This window comes from Anomaloglossus baeobatrachus, chromosome 4, assembly GCF_048569485.1.
Source record: "Anomaloglossus baeobatrachus isolate aAnoBae1 chromosome 4, aAnoBae1.hap1, whole genome shotgun sequence".
NCBI lineage: Eukaryota > Metazoa > Chordata > Amphibia > Anura > Aromobatidae > Anomaloglossus > Anomaloglossus baeobatrachus.
The window spans coordinates 674,533,769-674,555,401 of NC_134356.1; the positions used below are offsets into that span (position 1 = coordinate 674,533,769).

At 47.4% G+C, this 21,633-nt stretch overlaps 1 protein-coding gene and 2 long non-coding RNA genes across 6 annotated transcripts in view; 2 read left to right on the forward strand and 1 right to left on the reverse strand.

Moving 5' to 3' along the window:
* Nucleotides 1–21,633, forward strand: part of LOC142302100 (NXPE family member 3-like) — a 127,843-nt gene that overhangs the window by 11,534 nt on the left and 94,676 nt on the right. Inside the window, exons 2-5 of one of the 2 annotated variants that reach the window (XR_012752932.1) lie at nucleotides 10,920–10,992; nucleotides 11,331–11,376; nucleotides 12,344–12,436; nucleotides 12,545–12,640. The exons of the other annotated variant lie outside the window; for it this stretch is intronic. The gene's annotated coding sequence lies outside the window, so the exon portion shown is untranslated. Of the gene's footprint in view, nucleotides 1–10,919; nucleotides 10,993–11,330; nucleotides 11,377–12,343; nucleotides 12,437–12,544; nucleotides 12,641–21,633 lie in introns of those variants that run through there. 2 annotated transcript variants of the gene reach the window in all.
* Nucleotides 8,089–9,822, reverse strand: LOC142302098 (uncharacterized). 2 transcript variants are annotated; one of them, XR_012752929.1, is made up of 4 exons: nucleotides 9,749–9,822; nucleotides 9,365–9,410; nucleotides 8,293–8,385; nucleotides 8,089–8,184 (listed from the first exon to the last, which is right to left on the reverse strand). It is a non-coding gene; the product is annotated as an uncharacterized LOC142302098 (long non-coding RNA). The 2 variants fall into 2 exon arrangements; XR_012752928.1 differs by having other exon boundaries at nucleotides 8,089–8,385.
* Nucleotides 15,977–17,724, forward strand: LOC142302099 (uncharacterized). Of its 2 annotated transcripts, XR_012752931.1 has the most exons (4): nucleotides 15,977–16,050; nucleotides 16,389–16,434; nucleotides 17,428–17,520; nucleotides 17,629–17,724. It is a non-coding gene; the product is annotated as an uncharacterized LOC142302099 (long non-coding RNA). The 2 variants fall into 2 exon arrangements; XR_012752930.1 differs by having other exon boundaries at nucleotides 17,428–17,724.

Consider the following 21,633-nt stretch of genomic DNA (forward strand, 5'->3'; position numbering starts at 1 on the left):
CTGGGGCTTGCCTCACTCTCAGGAGGCTATTCCAACTAACTGCACACACCATCAGCCCCAGGCGACCCTCAACCTGCAGTGGCGGTCCCTACTGGCCGCAATACTGAGAGTGGCGTCACGACAAGAAGAAGATCTCCTACCTGTGACAAGATCCAGCTGAGTGGAGTCCCTGAAGGTAATGCACCGACACTACACCTGTGGGGCTTCACATCTGGCGTCACGAACAGGATAAGGACTAGACCTGTTCAGACAGGTGACCATGTGCCTGGGCGGTCCGCTTGAAAAATTGGAAGCGCCGCCATATTGCCACCATGAAAAGCGCGCTGAGAAACAACAGCAGCCCGCGCTGGAAGAAGTTACCGCCCACGAAGAGGTGTGGCTACCCAGAGATCCCCTGCAGAGTTCTGACCTTGCCAGCTATGAGAGTGGAAGCGTCCAGAGACGTCGGGACAGAAAGGGAGCCACAAGCCTGCTGCTGGGAGAGGAGCTGCTGAAAGAGGCAGAGCAGAAACTGAACAGCTTGCTATCAGAGGCAACGGCGAGTCCACAGCTGGAGAGTCGTGCAGAAGAGGGCGCAGAAGAAATGGCGTCTGACCGCAGAAATCCAGAACCGGGCTCCGCTGCCTGGTGGTATCGGGAGCTGGCCCAGTTCTGCGACCGACTGGAGACTCGGGTTGTGGAGCAGATCCGGGAAGAACGAATGGAAATGCTGGAGATGACCGCGGCGGTTCGGGCCTATGAAAGGAGAGCCGCGCGCCGAGTGCCAGACAGGACGGCGATGACGCAGACCCCGATGCTGCCACCGGTGGGTGAGTCGAGTGATGCCCCGGCCAGCGCAAGTGCCCCGACCCCTGCTGCCACGCCCGCGGTCCCCGAAGAGGCGTCCGGTGCGGCGACGCTGAAGCAGGCCGCAGCCACACCAGGTGCGGCCTTCCAAGCCCCAGCGGCCGCAGCGATGCCCTGCTCGGCCCACCAAGACCCGGTCCCTGCAGCAACGCCCAGTCCGGCCCGCAAAGAACCGGCTGCCACCGCGACCCTCATCCGCGCCGCAGGCGTAACGCTGACCCAGGCCGCCGCCCTGCTAGGCCCGGCCCGCCGAGACCCCACCGCCGCAGCAACGCTCGTCCGCGCCGCAAGTGAGGTGCTGAACCAGGCCGCAGCCACGCCAGGCGCGGCCCGCCAAGACCAGGCCGCCGCCATGCCGGGCGCGGCCCGCCAAGACCAGGCCGCCGCCATGCCGGGCGCGGCCCGCCAAGACCAGGCCGCCGCCATGCCGGGCGCGGCCCGCCAAGACCAGGCCGCCGCCAAACAGGGCGCGGCCCGCCAAGACCAGGCCGCCGCCATGCCAGGCGTGGCCCGCCAAGAAGAGATTACCTCATCATTTACCCCGGCCTGCAAGGCCAGAGCAGACACCGCTCCCCAGTCCAAAGAGGTCCCTGCTAGGAAGACCCTGATAGGAGAGGACCCCGAATACTGGAAGCTGAAGGCTGACCTAGAGGCCCAGTTCCCACAAGAGATGGTGGATCGGTATCTGCTCCCTCCGCATACCCCCAAGGAGATTCAGGCAACCCCTGCAGCCGCGCCAGAGAGTCCACCGCCCAGACCAGCTGAGGACCACTCATCTCCAGCGCTACCACAACCAGAGTGCAGCGAAGAACTAAGGGGGAGAGGAGGCCAGGAAGCTGAGGAGCTGACTCCGGAGCCACCGGCAGTGGAGCAATACTCAGAGCCGGAGATGTTACCCTATTCACGTTGGGATGAGGAGGACTTGACACCGTCTGCTGACGAAGATCAGCCCAGAAACCTCACCTGGGGCCCTGCAGGCATTGAGGTAACAGCCCAGCAGAACCCAGCCCGCAAGACAAGGCGTCGCAACAGAACAACGCTGTCCCCTGCACCACAGTCTCCAGAGCAGAGAGAAGTCACAGCCAGAGACCTACAGGAGAAAAGGTTCCTGAGAAGAGCCAAAGCCCAGGTCAGAGGACCCCTTTGCAGAGGAGTAGTAGAGGATTTCAATTTGAGAAGTGGATATGGATTCATTGTAGCCCCTGGTATCAAAGAAGGGATATTTGTCAACAGAAGAGATGTGAACGCTCATCTGCCTAGAGGACACCCTGGCAGAAACTTAAAGATGGGAAATACAGTACAATTCACTATGCATGAAGGCGAAAGAGGATTGTATGCGCTTGATGTAGCACCATGTCCCAAAGAAGAAAGAAAAGACAGAGATACAGAAACAGATGCAGCAAAGGAAACAGATGAAGATCAAGAAAGAAAAGACAAGGAACCTACAGATGAAACTACCTCAGACGACGACAAAGACCAAGAAAGCAACAGGTGCCGCAGCCCAACAGGCCCAAGCCCTGGTATGGAGGAGTAAAGGAAAGTAAGAAGTTACCAGTTGAAGTTTTGAAAAGTTTTGTTTTGCAACGTTTACGTTTAAGCATGTGCCCACAAAAACTATTGTGAGAAATAAACCTTAAGGCTATGAACTGGCTATAGCCACAAACTCTCGCAGTGTAAATAGTTACACCAGAGGGCACCACCACCACCAGAGTCAGCCTGTTTAGGGGCTTGGCTCGTCTGCAACCAGGAGGAGCCCGTCCGTATATAGGGCCTTGGCTTACCTGCGACCAGAGAGCATGCCTGTTTATGGGGCCTGGCTCTCCACCACAAAGAGGGTACCTGGTCAGCACCAACTGTGGAGGCCGCCTCTACATTCTGCCAGAAGAGGCTGAAGGCGCGGATCCACCAGGCCAGGTATACCCTGAAGACCACCAGACCATGAAAGCCGCCTCTACATCCTGCCAGAAGTGGCTGAAGGCGCGGCCAACGTGAGAGGGTTTTGGGTGGGTTAACGGACTTGTGGGTGGAGGGTGGTGATGTATGGTACCTGGTGCTTTTAAAAATGTTTTACATGTTTTAATGTTTTATGCATTTTAAAATGTTGTCTTGCAGCCCGAGGACGTGCTGGTGATAACTAAGGGGGAATGTGGCGCCCCTGACCTGGTCAGGCACCACTGAGTACTGCACCCATGCTGGGGACAGTACAATACAGGTAATCCAGAAGGCTGACCGGGGTGTGGAACACAGGCGCATAGTGATCAGGTCTCACACATGTACCCATGAGAGGACCCCTGGGGATCCCAGGAGGGGGAAAAGCCTTCACCTTCACTGGAATAGTGGAGGGGGCCAAAAGCCTCCATCTCCTCTCAAGGGGTGTGGTAAGAGAGTCTGGTTGCTAGGTGGCGTAGGCAGGCACAAAAGGGAAAAGAGAAGGAGGAGTAAAGAGTCTAGAGTCTGCAGCAGAGTGTGGAGGGGCAGTGAGTCAGTTAGAGCAGAACTCCATAGGGCTCAGTGAGGAGCAGACCTGTGGGGCTGTTGCTGTCTAACAGCGCCCGCGCAGTGGCTACTGACGGGGGAGAACGGTCAACTAGGAGTGCTACCCGAAATCCATCTTCAGCTAAAGAGAGAGCAACGGAGTGGGAAGTAAGGAGATTGCTAGAGAGTACCAGGCCCAAACGGGCGGCAGATCCCGAAGCGGAGATAGATCCAGCTTTCTTTTGCTAAACCTGCCGGTGTGGGGCTCTCAAAGCCCACGCCACAACACCACAAAAAGCCGCAGCCACGTAGCCACAGTTAGGGCCCATAGCTCACAGGAGGCAAGAAGCTGGAGTGATCTGGCCCAGGCAACAAGCACACGGCAAACGAAGGGGAGAGAGGCTGCAGCATCTTCCCTGGGTGACCCCCATAGGGACTCAAAGTCGGGGTTACCCCAAACCACCAAGGGCTAAGGAAGGCGAGTTAGTAGTCACCCTCACAAGTCAGCCTGAAGGACACCTGGTTCCCGCCTGGTTCATCCCAGCTACGCCCGGGTTACTCACCCTGCCACCTGAAGTGAGTAAAAACCCTGAAAGACATTCTGCCTGTGTGGAGTTATTCTGCGCCTTGTGGTACTACGCACCTACACCGGGCCCTGGGGCTTGCCTCACTCTCAGGAGGCTATTCCAACTAACTGCACACACCATCAGCCCCAGGCGACCCTCAACCTGCAGTGGCGGTCCCTACTGGCCGCAATACTGAGAGTGGCGTCACGACAAGAAGAAGATCTCCTACCTGTGACAAGATCCAGCTGAGTGGAGTCCCTGAAGGTAATGCACCGACACTACACCTGTGGGGCTTCACAGATCTGCATGGAGGAGTGGGCCAAGATAACTCCAGTGACCTGTGCCGGCCTGATCAGGTCTTATAAAAGACGATTATTAGCTGTAATTGCAAACAAGGGTTATTCCACAAAATATTAAACCTAGGGGTTGAATAATAATTGACCCAAACTTTTATGTTGAAAATTTATTAAAATTTAACTGAGCAACATAACTTGTTGGTTTGTAAGATTTATGCATCTGTTAATAAATCCTGCTCTTGTTTGAAGTTTGCAGGCTCTAACTTATTTGCATCTTATCAAACCTGCTAAATCTGCAGGGGGTTGAAGACTACTTGTAGGCACTGTACATATATATATATATATATATATATAATCAAAAATGTGTTGATAATATTATATATTATTATCCTTTTATGAATTGATCACTATTTTGAAATTCTTTAATTCCACTCCGAATCAGTTCTCATCACCATTCTGCTTGATAAGTGATAACCGGTAGACTAGGGTTGGTTCCACCACTAGGACCTCCACCAGTAAGTCAGAATAGGGGACTTTTACCCCCTATTTTTGCCTGACCACAGGACCCAGGAGGAGGTGAATGGAGCGGCAGGTCATGCATGTGCCTGGCTGCTCAATTTATGGTACTTGAATGTGAGTCCTCCTCCACTTCATCATGTCCTGGCTAAGGTCTTGAGGGCTATGGAGAACAGAGTACAAAAGCCCCTCATTCTGGCAATTGGTGGGTGCCCCAATTGTACAATTCACATCAAGGGGAGAGGTATGATATCTCCTTATTGGCATCATAAGCAAAGGTCAGACACAGGCTGGACTTCATAGAAGTAATGCTGTACATATTAGAAGTGATTACCTGATCACAGGTGTACGTCCCCTTATGGGAAGAAAAAATAGATATAATAGACAAAAAAAGGATTGTTACACATATTAAAAAGAAAAAAAAACATAATAGTTTGAATCAACCCTATTTTCCACATTGAAAAATAAAGAATAAAATTATTATTATTTTTTTTTATATATATTTGGTCAATAAAGTTCGATATATCAAGATATAAAATAAAAATAAATCAGTCAATAAAAGTCCAATTATAATGATCCACGGTGCTCTGCTCTCCAGTAGAGCCAATGTTCTGTGTTATGGTTCAGGTGACGGGTTGCTTCTCAGCCTTCGGGTCCTGCGCTGGTGCAGGAAGGGGCCTGTGTTCAGGCGCCTCGTGCTGGGTGAGTGCTTGGCTTCATTAGAGAGCAACTTCACCCAGAACACTGCCAGTCATAGTTCCTGCTCTGCAGTGAGTTCTCTGGATCCCATGAGTATTGTTGTTCTGTTCTTGCCTCCCTACCCCGGACCTTTCTTACCCTTCTCTGCCCGTGCCCCTGAACTCTGATGTCATCCCTCTGGCTTCTGACCTCCGGCTTGTACCCTGACCTTGGCTCCTCTAGCTCCTTGTGTACCTTATCTTACCTGTCTTCCTAGCTTCTGTCCTCCAGCTTGTACCTTGACCTCGGCTCCGCTCGCTTCCTGTGTACCTTCTCTGACTTCCTGGCTTTTGACTGCGATAGTGGAATATGGAGGGTTGTGTATCATTTTGTGTGGGTTCATGTTTTGGGGGGGGTGGTCTGACTATTCAATATATTGTTTGTCCTGTTAAGTCAGGTTATATCCCCTTGCAGTGCTTCTGTCCCTAGGTCTGGGGGAGGTGCCTGGAATCCACCCAAACTCTCTGTTTACCCGGGAAAGTATTCATTCTGGGTGAGAATTACAAGAGAGAAGAAGCAAGATTGAACCTCTGAGGGAAAAGCTAAGGCTGTGGCCAGCACCCTAGAGAGACTGTGAGAAACCCCGATTGCCCTGGAGAAGGATTGCTGGAGGAGTGTGACTGATCCTCAGGACATTTATTACTTACTAGACTACAGTTAGGTCCAGAAATATTTGGACAGTGACACAATTTTGGCGAGTTGGGCTCTGCATGCCACCACATTGGATTTGAAATGAAACCTCTACAACAGAATTCAAGTGCAGATTGTAACGTTTAATTTGAAGGTTTGAACATAAATATCTGATAGAAATTGTAGGAATTGTCACATTTCTTTACAAACACTCCACATTTTAGGAGGTCAAAAGTAATTGGGCAAATAAACCAAACCCAAACAAAATATTTTTATTTTCAATATTTTGTTGCGAATCCTTTGGAGGCAATCACTGCCTTAAGTCTGGAACCCATGGACATCACCAAACGCTGGGTTTCCTCCTTCTTAATGCTTTGCCAGGCCTTTACAGCCGCAGCCTTCAGGTCTTGCTTGTTTGTGGGTCTTTCCGTCTTAAGTCTGGATTTGAGCAAGTGAAATGCATGCTCAATTGGGTTAAGATCTGGTGATTGACTTGGCCATTGCAGAATGTTCCACTTTTTTGCACTCATGAACTCCTTGGTAGCTTTGGCTGTATGCTTGGGGTCATTGTCCATCTGTACTATGAAGCGCCGTCCAATCAACTTTGCGGCATTTGGCTGAATCTGGGCTGAAAGTATATCCCGGTACACTTCAGAATTCATCCGGCTACTCTTGTCTGCTGTTATGTCATCAATAAACACAAGTGACCCAGTGCCATTGAAAGCCATGCCCATGCCATCACGTTGCCTCCACCATGTTTTACAGAGGATGTGGTGTGCCTTGGATCATGTGCCGTTCCCTTTCTTCTCCAAACTTTTTTCTTCCCATCATTTTGGTACAGGTTGATCTATGTCTCATCTGTCCATAGAATACTTTTCCAGAACTGAGCTGGCTTCATGAGGTGTTTTTCAGCAAATTTAACTCTGGCCTGTCTATTTTTGGAATTGATGAATGGTTTGCATCTAGATGTGAACCCTTTGTATTTACTTTCATGGAGTCTTCTCTTTACTGTTGACTTAGAGACAGATACACCTACTTCACTGAGAGTGCTCTGGACTTCAGTTGATGTTGTGAATGGGTTCTTCTTCACCAAAGAAAGTATGCGGCGATCATCCACCACTGTTGTCATCCGTGGACGCCCAGGCCTTTTTGAGTTCCCAAGCTCACCAGTCAATTCCTTTTTTCTCAGAATGTACCCGACTGTTGATTTTGCTACTCCAAGCATGTCTGCTATCTCTCTGATGGATGTTTTCTTTTTTTTCAGCCTCAGGATGTTCTGCTTCACCTCAATTGAGAGTTCCTTAGACCGCATGTTGTCTGGTCACAGCAACAACTTCCAAATGCAAAACCACACACCTGTAATCAACCCCAGACCTTTTAACTACTTCATTGATTACAGGTTAACGAGGGAGACGCCTTCAGAGTTAATTGCAGCCCTTAGAGTCCCTTGTCCAATTACTTTTGGTCCCTTGAAAAAGAGGAGGCTATGCATTACAGAGCTATGATTCCTAAACCCTTTCTCCGATTTGGATGTGAAAACTCTCATATTGCAGCTGGGAGTGTGCACTTTCAGCCCATATTATATATAGAATTGTATTTCTGAACATGTTTTTGTAAACAGCTAAAATAACAAAACTTGTGTCACTGTCCAAATATTTCTGGACCTAACTGTATATTAGTGTTTCTGGGCTATTTGTACCCTCTGTATGGTGGATTATTTTATGGACTGTTTGATTTGCTTGGAATAAATATTATTGGATTGTTTACCCATCTCTTGCTCTGTTGATTGTGTGATATTAGAGAAGGATCCCATGACACTGACCTCTGACTTGTACCCTGACCTCGGCTGCGCTCGCTCCTTGTGTACCTTATCTGACTTCCTGGCTTCTGAGCTCCAGCTTGTACCCTGACCTCAATATATAGAAATTACAGGCTTCACCACATATACTGGAGGTGCTAATGGGATAAAGAATCATATAGTAAAGAGAATCCCAGCACTCAAATTGAAGACAAGGGGGGAATTATGCAAAAGTGAATTTATTGATACACTGCAAAAGGAACCTAACCAGAGCAACAGCACCAACGTTTCGGCATAGAGCCTTTCTCAAGGTTGTTGCCTGAAAGGTGTGAAGACAATAACAATAATGAGTGCATTATATACAGGTGATACATACAATATGTACAGAATAATACAAATATACATGAAGATATACTGTGGAACGTACATCACTGGTCAGAGTAAGGAACCACGGGTCTCGAAGGACAACCGGGGGCTTGCAAATACTGGCAAGGTTCCACACGTTTTTGCAGGGTGTTTTCTTAATCATATGGAGAAGAAGATGATTAGTACAGGTATACTAACGGATTTGTGTACCAAAGGAGATAGTAATGGGCACGTGACATAGGTAAAGGCAGACAGCCGAAGCTGATATTCAAATCCGAGAGCCGGAGCTAGTATCGATACCAAAGTGAAGGAGAGGAAGAAAAGAGAGGGAGAAAGAGGGAAAGACAAAGAGAAAGAAAGAAAGAAAGAAAGAAAGAAAGAAAGAAAGGAAGAGAAAAAGAGGGAAAGAAAGAGAGTGAGAGTGAGAAAGAGAGAGAAAAAGAGAAAGAGAGAGAGAGAGAGAGAAAGAAAGAAAGAAAGAAAGAAAGAAAGAAAAAGACAAAGAGAGAGAAAGACAAAGAGAGAGAGAGAAAGAGAGAGAGAGAGAAAGAGAGAGAGAGAGAGAGAAAGAAGGAAAGAAAGAAAGAAAGAAAGAGAGAGAAAGAAAGAAAGAAAGAAAGAAAGAAAGAGAAAGAAAGAAAGAAAGAGAGAGAAAGACAAAGAGAGAGAGAGAAAGAGAGCGAGAGAGAAAGAGAGAGAGAAAGAAAGGAAGAAAGAAAGAAAGAAAGAAAGAAAGAAAGAAAGAAAGAGAAAGACAAAGAGAGAGAAAGACAAAGAGAGAGAGAGAAAGAGAGAGAGAGAGAAAGAAGGAAAGAAAGAAAGAAAGAAAGAAAGAAAGAGAAAGAAAGAAAGAAAGAAAGAAAGAGAGAGAAAGACAAAGAGAGAGAGAGAAAGACAAAGAGAGAGAGAGAGAGAGAGAGAGAGAGAGAAAGAAAATGGAAAGAGATAGGGAAAGAGGGAGAAGGAAGAAAAAAGAGGGAGAGAAAGGGAGGGAAAGGAAAAGAAAGAAAGAGAGAGAAAAAAAAGGAGAAAAAAAGAGAAAAAAAGGAGAGAGGAGAAGAACCAAGAGAGAGAAAGGAGTGGAAAAGGAGGGAAGAGAGAAGGAGCACAGATGGTAGGCAGGTGATACATACCGTGGGTGAAGGGGTGACAGGATCACGGTGTGAGGTGAGAGGACGCCTGGAAGACAAAGCAAAATGATGAAGTGGGGAAATCCCAGAATCGATGGTGGTAGGTGAGTGCAGGATCGCAGCGCTACCTGCAGAGAGATCCGGGACTGGCATCAGTGGCAGGAGGAATGGCTGCAGCGGCGTGAGGACGGCTGCCGGGTGGCGCCATTTAAAGGAAGTTAGTGGTATGATGGGAATAACGTCACATCCGGTAACGTGCGATGGAACGCACGTGTGGAACGCACACAGTGCGCATGACAGTGACGTGTATAGGCATGTGACGGTGAGGCAACCAGGGGGTGGGTGCAAGGGCGGTACGCTGTACGAGCACTGGATCCGTGATTTTACCTGCTGCAGGGCGTGAATGGGAATGTGCCACTGGATGGAGGTGAGGGATGGGAGAGGATCAATTGTGCGATACCTGGAAAAAAGGACAGGGGATAAATTACAAAGGTAAACAGGAGAGATTAAAGGGATAAAAGGCTAGATATGTATCATTAAGCAAAAAGTGAAGAAAGTATAGGTACATAGTTACATGGAAAAAATGGGGAAAAAAAGACACAATGAAAAATTGGCAGTATAATGTCACTAATAACAATCAAGAGAGCATGAGTAAAACCCAAAAGTGTGTCAGCGGGGGGCCTCATATTCCCTATTGAGCCCTAATGGCTCTAGAGTCTGGAGAGTATGAATCCAGAACGCCTCGCGTTCCCTGAGTATTTTGATGCGGTTCCCACCGCGGCGGGGTTGGGGAACATGCTCCAGTACTTGGAATCTGAGCTGTGGTATGGTGTGACCTGCGGCGAAAAAATGTGCTGGGATGGGTAGGGTGGTCTGCTTACAACGGATGGTGGATTTGTGCTTATTAATGCGGTCTCGGATATGTTGGGTGGTCTCACCAACATATCCGAGACCGCAGGGGCACTTAATCAGATAGACAACAAAGTTGGACTCGCAGGTGAAATATCCGTGGATATTTCACCTGCGAGTCCAACTTTGTTGTCTATCTGATTAAGTGCCCCTGCGGTCTCGGATATGTTGGTGAGACCACCCAACATATCCGAGACCGCATTAATAAGCACAAATCCACCATCCGTTGTAAGCAGACCACCCTACCCATCCCAGCACATTTTTTCGCCGCAGGTCACACCATACCACAGCTCAGATTCCAAGTACTGGAGCATGTTCCCCAACCCCGCCGCGGTGGGAACCGCATCAAAATACTCAGGGAACGCGAGGCGTTCTGGATTCATACTCTCCAGACTCTAGAGCCATTAGGGCTCAATAGGGAATATGAGGCCCCCCGCTGACACACTTTTGGGTTTTACTCATGCTCTCTTGATTGTTATTAGTGACATTATACTGCCAATTTTTCATTGTGTCTTTTTTTCCCCATTTTTTCCATGTAACTATGTACCTATACTTTCTTCACTTTTTGCTTAATGATACATATCTAGCCTTTTATCCCTTTAATCTCTCCTGTTTACCTTTGTAATTTATCCCCTGTCCTCTTTTCCAGGTATCGCACAATTGATCCTCTCCCATCCCTCACCTCCATCCAGTGGCACATTCCCATTCACGCCCTGCAGCAGGTAAAATCACGGATCCAGTGCTCGTACAGCGTACCGCCCTTGCACCCACCCCCTGGTTGCCTCACCGTCACATGCCTATACACGTCACTGTCATGCGCACTGTGTGCGTTCCACACGTGCGTTCCATCGCACGTTACCGGATGTGACGTTATTCCCATCATACCACTAACTTCCTTTAAATGGCGCCACCCGGCAGCCGTCCTCACGCCGCTGCAGCCATTCCTCCTGCCACTGATGCCAGTCCCGGATCTCTCTGCAGGTAGCGCTGCGATCCTGCACTCACCTACCACCATCGATTCTGGGATTTCCCCACTTCATCATTTTGCTTTGTCTTCCAGGCGTCCTCTCACCTCACACCGTGATCCTGTCACCCCTTCACCCACGGTATGTATCACCTGCCTACCATCTGTGCTCCTTCTCTCTTCCCTCCTTTTCCACTCCTTTCTCTCTCTTGGTTCTTCTCCTCTCTCCTTTTTTTCTCTTTTTTTCTCCTTTTTTTTCTCTCTCTTTCTTTCTTTTCCTTTCCCTCCCTTTCTCTCCCTTTTTTTTCTTCCTTCTCCCTCTTTCCCTATCTCTTTCCATTTTCTTTCTCTCTCTCTCTCTCTCTCTCTCTCTCTCTCTTTCTCTCTCTCTCTTTGTCTTTCTCTCTCTCTCTTTGTCTTTCTCTTTCTTTCTTTCTTTCTTTCTTTCTTTCTTTCTTTCTCTTTCTTTCTTTCTTTCTTTCTTTCCTTCTTTCTCTCACTCTCTCTTTCTCTCTCTCTCTTTGTCTTTCTCTCTCTTTGTCTTTCTCTTTCTTTCTTTCTTTCTTTCTTCCTTTCTTTCTCTCTCTCTTTCTCTCTCTCTCTTTGTCTTTCTCTCTTTCTTTCTTTCTTTCTTTCTCTTTCTTTCTTTCTTTCTTTCTTTCTTTCTTTCTTTCTCTCTCTTTCTTTCTTTCTTTCTTTCCTTCTTTCTCTCTCTCTCTCTCTTTCTCTCTCTCTCTCTTTCTCTCTCTCTCTTTGTCTTTCTCTCTCTTTGTCTTTTTCTTTCTTTCTTTCTTTCTTTCTTTCTTTCTCTCTCTCTCTCTCTCTTTCTCTTTTTCTCTCTCTTTCTCACTCTCACTCTCTTTCTTTCCCTCTTTTTCTCTTCCTTTCTTTCTTTCTTTCTTTCTTTCTTTCTCTTTGTCTTTCCCTCTTTCTCCCTCTCTTTTCTTCCTCTCCTTCACTTTGGTATCGATACTAGCTCCGGCTCTCGGATTTGAATATCAGCTTCGGCTGTCTGCCTTTACCTATGTCACGTGCCCATTACTATCTCCTTTGGTACACAAATCCGTTAGTATACCTGTACTAATCATCTTCTTCTCCATATGATTAAGAAAACACCCTGCAAAAACGTGTGGAACCTTGCCAGTATTTGCAAGCCCCCGGTTGTCCTTCGAGACCCGTGGTTCCTTACTCTGACCAGTGATGTACGTTCCACAGTATATCTTCATGTATATTTGTATTATTCTGTACATATTGTATGTATCACCTGTATATAATGCACTCATTATTGTTATTGTCTTCACACCTTTCAGGCAACAACCTTGAGAAAGGCTCTATGCCGAAACGTTGGTGCTGTTGCTCTGGTTAGGTTCCTTTTGCAGTGTATCAATAAATTCACTTTTGCATAATTCCCCCCTTGTCTTCAATTTGAGTGCTGGGATTCTCTTTACTATATGATTCTTTATCCCATTAGCACCTCCAGTATATGTGGTGAAGCCTGTAATTTCTATATATTGATATTACTATTTTTCCAGTGCTCCCACTGTACCATCTAGTCCCATGTCGGCTCCTGTTCTCTCCTTCAATGATGAGCAAGCCGCTAGTATCCTTGCCAAAGTGACCACAAGGACTCAGTTTCTCACCATCCCCTCAGACGAGATCCGCACACGCGATTTCCTGAGAGAGACCAAGAGGAACACAGCCCTTGAACTTCACGCAGCCACTCTGGCTGAATATTTCAAACCCAGAGAATTCCGAGGGGGCTCAGGGTCTCTCTACGGCCCACGCTGTTCTCTGACAACTCTGAGTATTGTAAGGCATTTGAGAGCATTCTGAACAAATGCTCTTTTGACATTATACTTCTTACAATTGATTACCTGCAAAAGGAACTCATCAGTATTGACGCCAACATTAAGAATATAGAGACACAACTCTCCCAGACTCTGAACGCTGCGGCCCTAGAAGAGCTCAAGACCAAGTGTAATTCTACACTGTCCGAATATAGAGACACTCTCCAGATCCGCAAACGCGACAAGTTTTTGCGGGACCAAGAAGATTATCTCAAGAACCGCGTATACCGATGGCAATCATCTGCTCCGCCTCGCCATTTTCGCCGCGGCGGCGGCTTCTCTTCTGGGTCCGACAGCGACCACTTCTCTACAGATTCCCAGTCTTTTTTAGGTCCGAGACGTCCCGGAAAAAACAGACGAGGAGGGGGCGGAAACACCGGGGGACGCCCAGACAGAGTCACAACTCGCTCCCAGGTAGGGACAACATTGTGTACAACATATCCAGCCATACCCTGTCCCCCCTTGAGACCCAGGTCCTACAGAAGGGACTCTCCTTTTGTCCCACCCCCTCCTTCAGTTCCTTTGATCTAGAATATGATCTTAATAGATTTTTCAGAAATCTTCGCCTGAAAGCACACTTTGCTACCGGTACCCCCGGGTTCGGCCAACCATCCTCTGAATCTGTTACTTCCTCACCCTTGAGTGGGTTTACACTTAAGGATCTCAACCTTAGGATTCCCAGCACTTACCAACCCCCACGCTGCTACCACCCAGTTGAGACCTTTATCAGCCTAGTCTCAAGGGATGTTCAGGCTATTACCACTGACATTAATAGGGGGCACTATCACCTGAGTAATAACATGACCCCTGATGAGCGCAGGGCCCTGACTTCACTTAAAAATTACAAGAACATTGTCATCAAGCCAGCCGATAAAGGTGGGGCGATCGTGGTTCTAGATAAAATCTACTACATGGATGAAATCCGTCAGCAACTTAGTGACACCAACACTTACTGTCCACTATCCCATGATCCCACGTCCCACATTTCCACCTTGATACGGGATAAGGTGCAACATTACAAACAAAATGCTATCATTGACGACAAATTGAGTGAGTTTTTAACCAATAATCATCCCATCACCCCGGTGTTTTATACCCTGCCCAAGATTCATAAAAATTTAACCTCTCCACCCGGTCGCCCCATCGTCGCATCCACCGACTCGCTACTCTCACCTATCTCTATGACCCTTGAAAAAATACTAACTCCGCTTATTTCTAAAATTCCTTCATACTTGAAAGATACCAACCATTTTCTCTCCATCCTAAGATGCATTGCCAGTGTCCCGGACAACTGCCTACTCGCCACTCTGGATGTTTCCAGTTTGTATACGAGTATAGGCCATCATGAAGGCATTCATGCAGTTGACAGGTTCCTCGAGACTCACACTGACCTTCCCACCTCCAAAAAGGAGTTCTGTCTTGACATGCTCGAGGTTGTCCTTACCCAGAACTTCTTCCTTTTCGAGGATCAGTTTTTTCTGCAGCGTAGGGGGACCGCGATGGGATCTAATGTCGCGCCCCCCTACGCTAACATTTACATGGACCACTTCGAACACTGCCATATCTATCCCCATCCACTATTTAACAGCCACGTGACACTATGGAAACGCTATATTGACGACATCTTTTTGATCTGGACCGGTGACGTTGGCTCACTTAACTCTTTTTTCACTGACATCAATAGCGCCATAGATAGTATCTCATTCACCCTCCATCATAGTGATCACTCCATCAACTTCCTCGATACCACGGTAATCATCAACCCCGACCATACCCTTTCGACAGACCTGTACACAAAGCCGACGGACAGAAATAGCCTCCTTTTACATTCCAGCTGCCACCCACGGCACATCAAAAAATCTCTGCCCCACTCTCAACATTTCCGGGTTGACCGGATCGTTTCAGATCCACCTACTAGGGTCAAACGCCATACTGACATGGATAATAAATTTTTAGCCAGGGGCTATCCACCATATGTGAGACCCCCACCATCTGTCTCTGCCCCCTACTCACAATGTAGGAACAGGGTCCCCTTTGTGAGCACATACCACCCATTCAGTCCCCTTATTAATGGTGTCATTTTTAAACATTGGCCTCTACTCCATCAAGCCTATCCCTCCATTCCAGAATTTGATTCTCGACCACTTATTTCCCACAAGCGGCCCCACAACCTGAGGGACAGCCTTGTCAGGGCTGACATTGGTCCCTCCAAGCTACCCGTCAGACAGGTCTTCCTCTCGTGCCAACGTAAGGGGACCTTCCCATGCCTACATTGTCTCCAGTGTTCACACATCATTAAGGGTGATTTTTTCACACATCCACGTACCGGTAAAAAATTCCCGATCCGTGGATATTTCACCTGCGAGTCCAACTTTGTTGTCTATCTGATTAAGTGCCCCTGCGGTCTCGGATATGTTGGTGAGACCACCCAACATATCCGAGACCGCATTAATAAGCACAAATCCACCATCCGTTGTAAGCAGACCACCCTACCCATCCCAGCACATTTTTTCGCCGCAGGTCACACCATACCACAGCTCAGATTCCAAGTACTGGAGCATGTTCCCCAACCCCGCCGCGGTGGGAACCGCATCAAAATACTCAGGGAACGCGAGGCGTTCTGGATTCATACTCTCCAGACTCTAGAGCCATTAGGGCTCAATAGGGAATATGAGGCCCCCCGCTGACACACTTTTGGGTTTTACTCATGCTCTCTTGATTGTTATTAGTGACATTATACTGCCAATTTTTCATTGTGTCTTTTTTTCCCCATTTTTTCCATGTAACTATGTACCTATACTTTCTTCACTTTTTGCTTAATGATACATATCTAGCCTTTTATCCCTTTAATCTCTCCTGTTTACCTTTGTAATTTATCCCCTGTCCTTTTTTCCAGGTATCGCACAATTGATCCTCTCCCATCCCTCACCTCCATCCAGTGGCACATTCCCATTCACGCCCTGCAGCAGGTAAAATCACGGATCCAGTGCTCGTACAGCGTACCGCCCTTGCACCCACCCCCTGGTTGCCTCACCGTCACATGCCTATACACGTCACTGTCATGCGCACTGTGTGCGTTCCACACGTGCGTTCCATCGCACGTTACCGGATGTGACGTTATTCCCATCATACCACTAACTTCCTTTAAATGGCGCCACCCGGCAGCCGTCCTCACGCCGCTGCAGCCATTCCTCCTGCCACTGATGCCAGTCCCGGATCTCTCTGCAGGTAGCGCTGCGATCCTGCACTCACCTACCACCATCGATTCTGGGATTTCCCCACTTCATCATTTTGCTTTGTCTTCCAGGCGTCCTCTCACCTCACACCGTGATCCTGTCACCCCTTCACCCACGGTATGTATCACCTGCCTACCATCTGTGCTCCTTCTCTCTTCCCTCCTTTTCCACTCCTTTCTCTCTCTTGGTTCTTCTCCTCTCTCCTTTTTTTCTCTTTTTTTCTCCTTTTTTTTCTCTCTCTTTCTTTCTTTTCCTTTCCCTCCCTTTCTCTCCCTCTTTTTTCTTCCTTCTCCCTCTTTCCCTATCTCTTTCCATTTTCTTTCTCTCTCTCTCTCTCTCTCTCTCTCTTTGTCTTTCTCTCTCTCTCTTTGTCTTTCTCTTTCTTTCTTTCTTTCTTTCTTTCTTTCTTTCTTTCTCTTTCTTTCTTTCTTTCTTTCTTTCTTTCTTTCCTTCTTTCTCTCTCTCTCTCTCTTTCTCTCTCTCTCTTTGTCTTTCTCTCTCTTTGTCTTTCTCTTTCTTTCTTTCTTTCTTTCTTTCTTTCTTCCTTTCTTTCTCTCTCTCTTTCTCTCTCGCTCTCTTTCTCTCTCTCTCTTTGTCTTTCTCTCTCTTTCTTTCTTTCTTTCTCTTTCTTTCTTTCTTTCTTTCTTTCTTTCTTTCTCTCTCTTTCTTTCTTTCTTTCTTTCCTTCTTTCTCTCTCTCTCTCTTTCTCTCTCTCTCTCTTTCTCTCTCTCTCTTTGTCTTTCTCTCTCTTTGTCTTTTTCTTTCTTTCTTTCTTTCTTTCTTTCTTTCTTTCTTTCTTTCTTTCTTTCTCTCTCTCTCTCTCTCTTTCTCTTTTTCTCTCTCTTTCTCACTCTCACTCTCTTTCTTTCCCTCTTTTTCTCTTCCTTTCTTTCTTTCTTTCTTTCTTTCTTTCTCTTTGTCTTTCCCTCTTTCTCCCTCTCTTTTCTTCCTCTCCTTCACTTTGGTATCGATACTAGCTCCGGCTCTCGGATTTGAATATCAGCTTCGGCTGTCTGCCTTTACCTATGTCACGTGCCCATTACTATCTCCTTTGGTACACAAATCCGTTAGTATACCTGTACTAATCATCTTCTTCTCCATATGATTAAGAAAACACCCTGCAAAAACGTGTGGAACCTTGCCAGTATTTGCAAGCCCCCGGTTGTCCTTCGAGACCCGTGGTTCCTTACTCTGACCAGTGATGTACGTTCCACAGTATATCTTCATGTATATTTGTATTATTCTGTACATATTGTATGTATCACCTGTATATAATGCACTCATTATTGTTATTGTCTTCACACCTTTCAGGCAACAACCTTGAGAAAGGCTCTATGCCGAAACGTTGGTGCTGTTGCTCTGGTTAGGTTCCTTTTGCAGTGTATCAATAAATTCACTTTTGCATAATTCCCCCCTTGTCTTCAATTTGAGTGCTGGGATTCTCTTTACTATACTGTACCCTGACCTCGACTCCGCTCGCTCCCTGTGTAGTTTCTCTGACTTCCTAATTTCTGACCTCTGACTTGTACCCTGACCCCAGCTCTGCTCGCTCTCTGTGTACCTTATCTGACTTCCTCTCTTCTGACCTCTGGCTTGTACCCTGACCTCAGCTCTGCTCTCTCCCTGTGTACCTTATCTGACTTCCTGGTTTATGACCTCTGGCTTGTACCCTGACCCTGGCTCTGCTTGCTCTCTGTGTAGCTTATCTGACTTTCTGTTTTATGACCTCTGGCTTGTACCCTGACCCCAGCTCTGCTCGCTCCCTGTGTACCTTATCTGACTTCCTGGCTTCTGACCTCCAGCTTGTACCCTGACCTTGGCTCCGCTCGCTCCCTGTGTACCTTATCTGACTTCCTGGTTTCTGACCTCTGGCTTGTACCCTGACCTTGGCTCCGCTCACTCCCTGTGTACCTTCTCTGACTTCCTGGTTTCTGACCTCTGGCTTGTACTCTGACCTTGGCTCCACTCACTCCCTGTGTACCTTCTCTGACTTCCTGGTTTCTGACCTCTGGCTTGTACCCTGACCCTGGCTCTGCTCACTCCCTATGTAAATTATCTGACTTCCTGGCTTCTGATCTCTGGCTTGTACCCTGACTCGAGCTGTGCTCTCTCCCTGTGTACCTTATCTGACTTTCTGTCTTCTGACCTATGGCGTGTTTGACTTCCCTGTCTCTAGTAGCTTCTAGTGACACCTAGTGGCGTATCGTCACACCAATCTGTCTGTTAATAATAAATCGGTCAATAATAGTCCTCTCTGTGAAAATATAAAAATAAAAATTGGTCAATAAAAATCCAATCTTATAAAATAAAAATAAATATGTCATCCAAAACAGCAGAACAAGCCCTTATACGGCTACATGGGTGGAAAAAAAGGTGGCTCTTGTAAGAAGCGGATGAAAAAACAAAAATGTAAAACTAAAATCGCCTGCTTTCTACAGAAATATGAGTCATTTCATCAATTCGGTTTAATTAACTGAGTGAAACAGAGAAGTGAATCTAGTAACATTGAGACGCAGAGGACACAGGCACATTGTGCATTTTTCAACTGTCTGCACCCCTGACAATTTCCAGAAGAATTCTGGAAGCAACAGGAAAAGGAAGAGTTTTTTTTTCCTAGTGGAAAACATAGGTGATTCCTCCACTGATGATAAATATAAAACTTCACATTTATTATTTAAAATTAAAATAAAAATATGACAGGTCACAACATATGGCACTGGATCTACGTGTTTCGCCTGGGTGCCTTCATAGTACATGAGTAAGGCATCCAGGCGAAACGCCTAGGTCCAGTGCTATATCTTGTGGTCTGTCATTTTTTTATTTTAATTTTATACAATAAATATTAAATTTTAAATTTATCATCACCTGTTTTTTCCCGTTTGCAACTTGCAGCCCTGACCTGGGCATCTCCGCACAATGTCTCATGCCTCAACACCAGAGTGCCGAGATCCGGTGAGCTCCCCTTTCCTTTTACCCCTTTTACTTTTTTTTTTTTTTTTTAAGTGTCTTTTTGTAGCATTTCCTTAGCCACTATCTAACTGCTTTTTCAATGTTTTTTTACCGGCGATGGTTTTCCTGAGCATTTTTCAACTGTTTTTTTTTTTAGATTTTTCTTTTACTGGCATCTCTCAGATGTTTTATTTAATATTCAATAAAGAAGAAAGCGTTTGCAAATCACTCAACAAGTTGCCCATGTCTCCTCTATGTGCACACTGTAACGCTTGCGGCTGGTGTAGGGGAGCGAGCGGTATTAGTAGACTCACTGGACCACAGGGGGACCACAGGGGGAACCCGGGTTTCCCCTTTAGTGGGGGGCTTAACTAATGGCAGTACCACACAAGTGACCAAGACTGTGGCAGCTGATCCCCAATACAGATGCAGGCAGGCACAGGTGAGAAGACCGGGTATGGACAGGTATGGTGGGCACGACAGGGTCACACAGGTATGGGAAGACAGGTAAATGGTGACGGACACAGGGATAACGGGACCTAACAACTAACTAGACAGACAGGACACTAACACAAGGTGTTGTGCAGGCACCTCCCCTAATGGGAGGGTGCCTTAAATACACAGTGCCTCTCAGACATAGACTGGAAAATTCTACTCAGTTTTCTCTAAAAATAAAAAAACTTAGCAGAAAGCCATTGAGTGGAAATTCTCCAAATTCTCCTCCAAATCTCAAAACTCCAAAAATGTTGCGTTTTGACCTCTGTTCAAAAACTCTTCGAAAAACTCTGTGTGCAGTACACATAAGTTTAGGGTATCTGAACACAACATCCTCAGATCCTGGTGCGCCCGACTCAATTTTCCCAGGCGAAGTAGCTTCAGGTAGACGCCAGTGATCTTTTTCATGAAGCGTCTTTGCCAACGGTTTTTACTCTTTTTTCTGAACCCTGAAGTGAAGTATCATAAGATGGAACATGGGCACATGTACCGCCCCAGCGCCAGCAGCCGGGCTGCTGCTCGGGCCCGGTCCGCTGTGGTTCTAGGGGTCTCCGGATCCGGGAGGGGTCGCGCGGACACTCGAAATAAAAAGAAATATTTACAGGGGATTTTGTGGTTAGAGTTTGTGACGCCACCCACGGTGTGTAGTAAGGTGTAATACCACCGCTGCTGTGGAGAATGCCCGGTGGCGATGGTATGGCAGCCAGGTGTTTAACCCTTCCGTGGGTAGGGGGGAAGTGGTCCGGAGCTTGGTGGTGGTGAGAGGGGAGCACCATTGGGGAGGAAAGGGTTTCTGCGTACTCACTCAGTCTAATAACGCTGACACCGACAACTTGTAAACCGGAATTCTTAGCACCGCTGTAGCAGGGAGGGAGCACGCTGGGATCCCGTGCCCAATGGTGTTGCTTGTTAGCCTGTGACCTTTCCTTTGGCACTTTCTTTCCTGGTTGGGCCCTGTAGTATAAAACTAGTCGGGTCCCGCTCACTCATATGGCTAACAGAGTGAGCTTGCTCTCAGGGTTCACGCTTGGGATTTTCTGGACTGTGTATTGGGAAAGTCCTATCCCCCTCGTTGCGCTAGTACCCCGATTTTGGAGCGGGTGGAGGACGAAGCATGAAGTCTTTGCGCTCGTCGGATAAATTACCAGGACGCTTGAAGCTACTTCCCGGCCTAGGGTCCACGTACCCCACCGTGCCCTGGCCCCTGCCCGGAGATAGCTCAAGGCCACCGGCTGCCCTGCTCGGCAGTTCGTGGCCCTTGACGCGATACCCTGCGACCGGGGTCCAGCTCCTACCAGGCCCAGACCAACGTCTGCCATCTAGTAACCGAGGAGCCCAGCTCCTAACCTCCTCCAACTAACTTGTGACCTCTCCTCTCGAGAGTCACCACTCAACTGACTACTCCTGACACTCCTGACCCTCCCTAACCAACCACCCAAGTGGGTGGCCCTATTCCCTTCAGGCTACCCATTGGTGTGTCTGGTGGGTATGGTGCAGAGTGTTTCTAGGATTTTTGATTGGCTTGATTTTAGCAACACAAAGGCCAGGGACCTGCAACCAAGGAGGAGATGGACACCATGTAGAAGGGCAGATTGCACAATACCCTGTGACGACCTGATAGGCCAGAGCGTCACACACAATTTTGTTTTGAATTTGCCGTTCACTTTGTTCATTTTACGGGGTTGATTTTGTGGTGCTTTTTCAGGTGGATTCCGGGAGGAATTCCTTGGCCTTGTACAGACAAAGGGTCTTGCGGTGGATGCAGGTGGGAGGTGGGACACATTGGCAAAGGTTCTGGGGGTGTGTGGGAGATCTGGGAAAGGGGAAACATGGAGATAGCGTTCTGTTGGAGAGTTTCGAAAAACCCAGGGA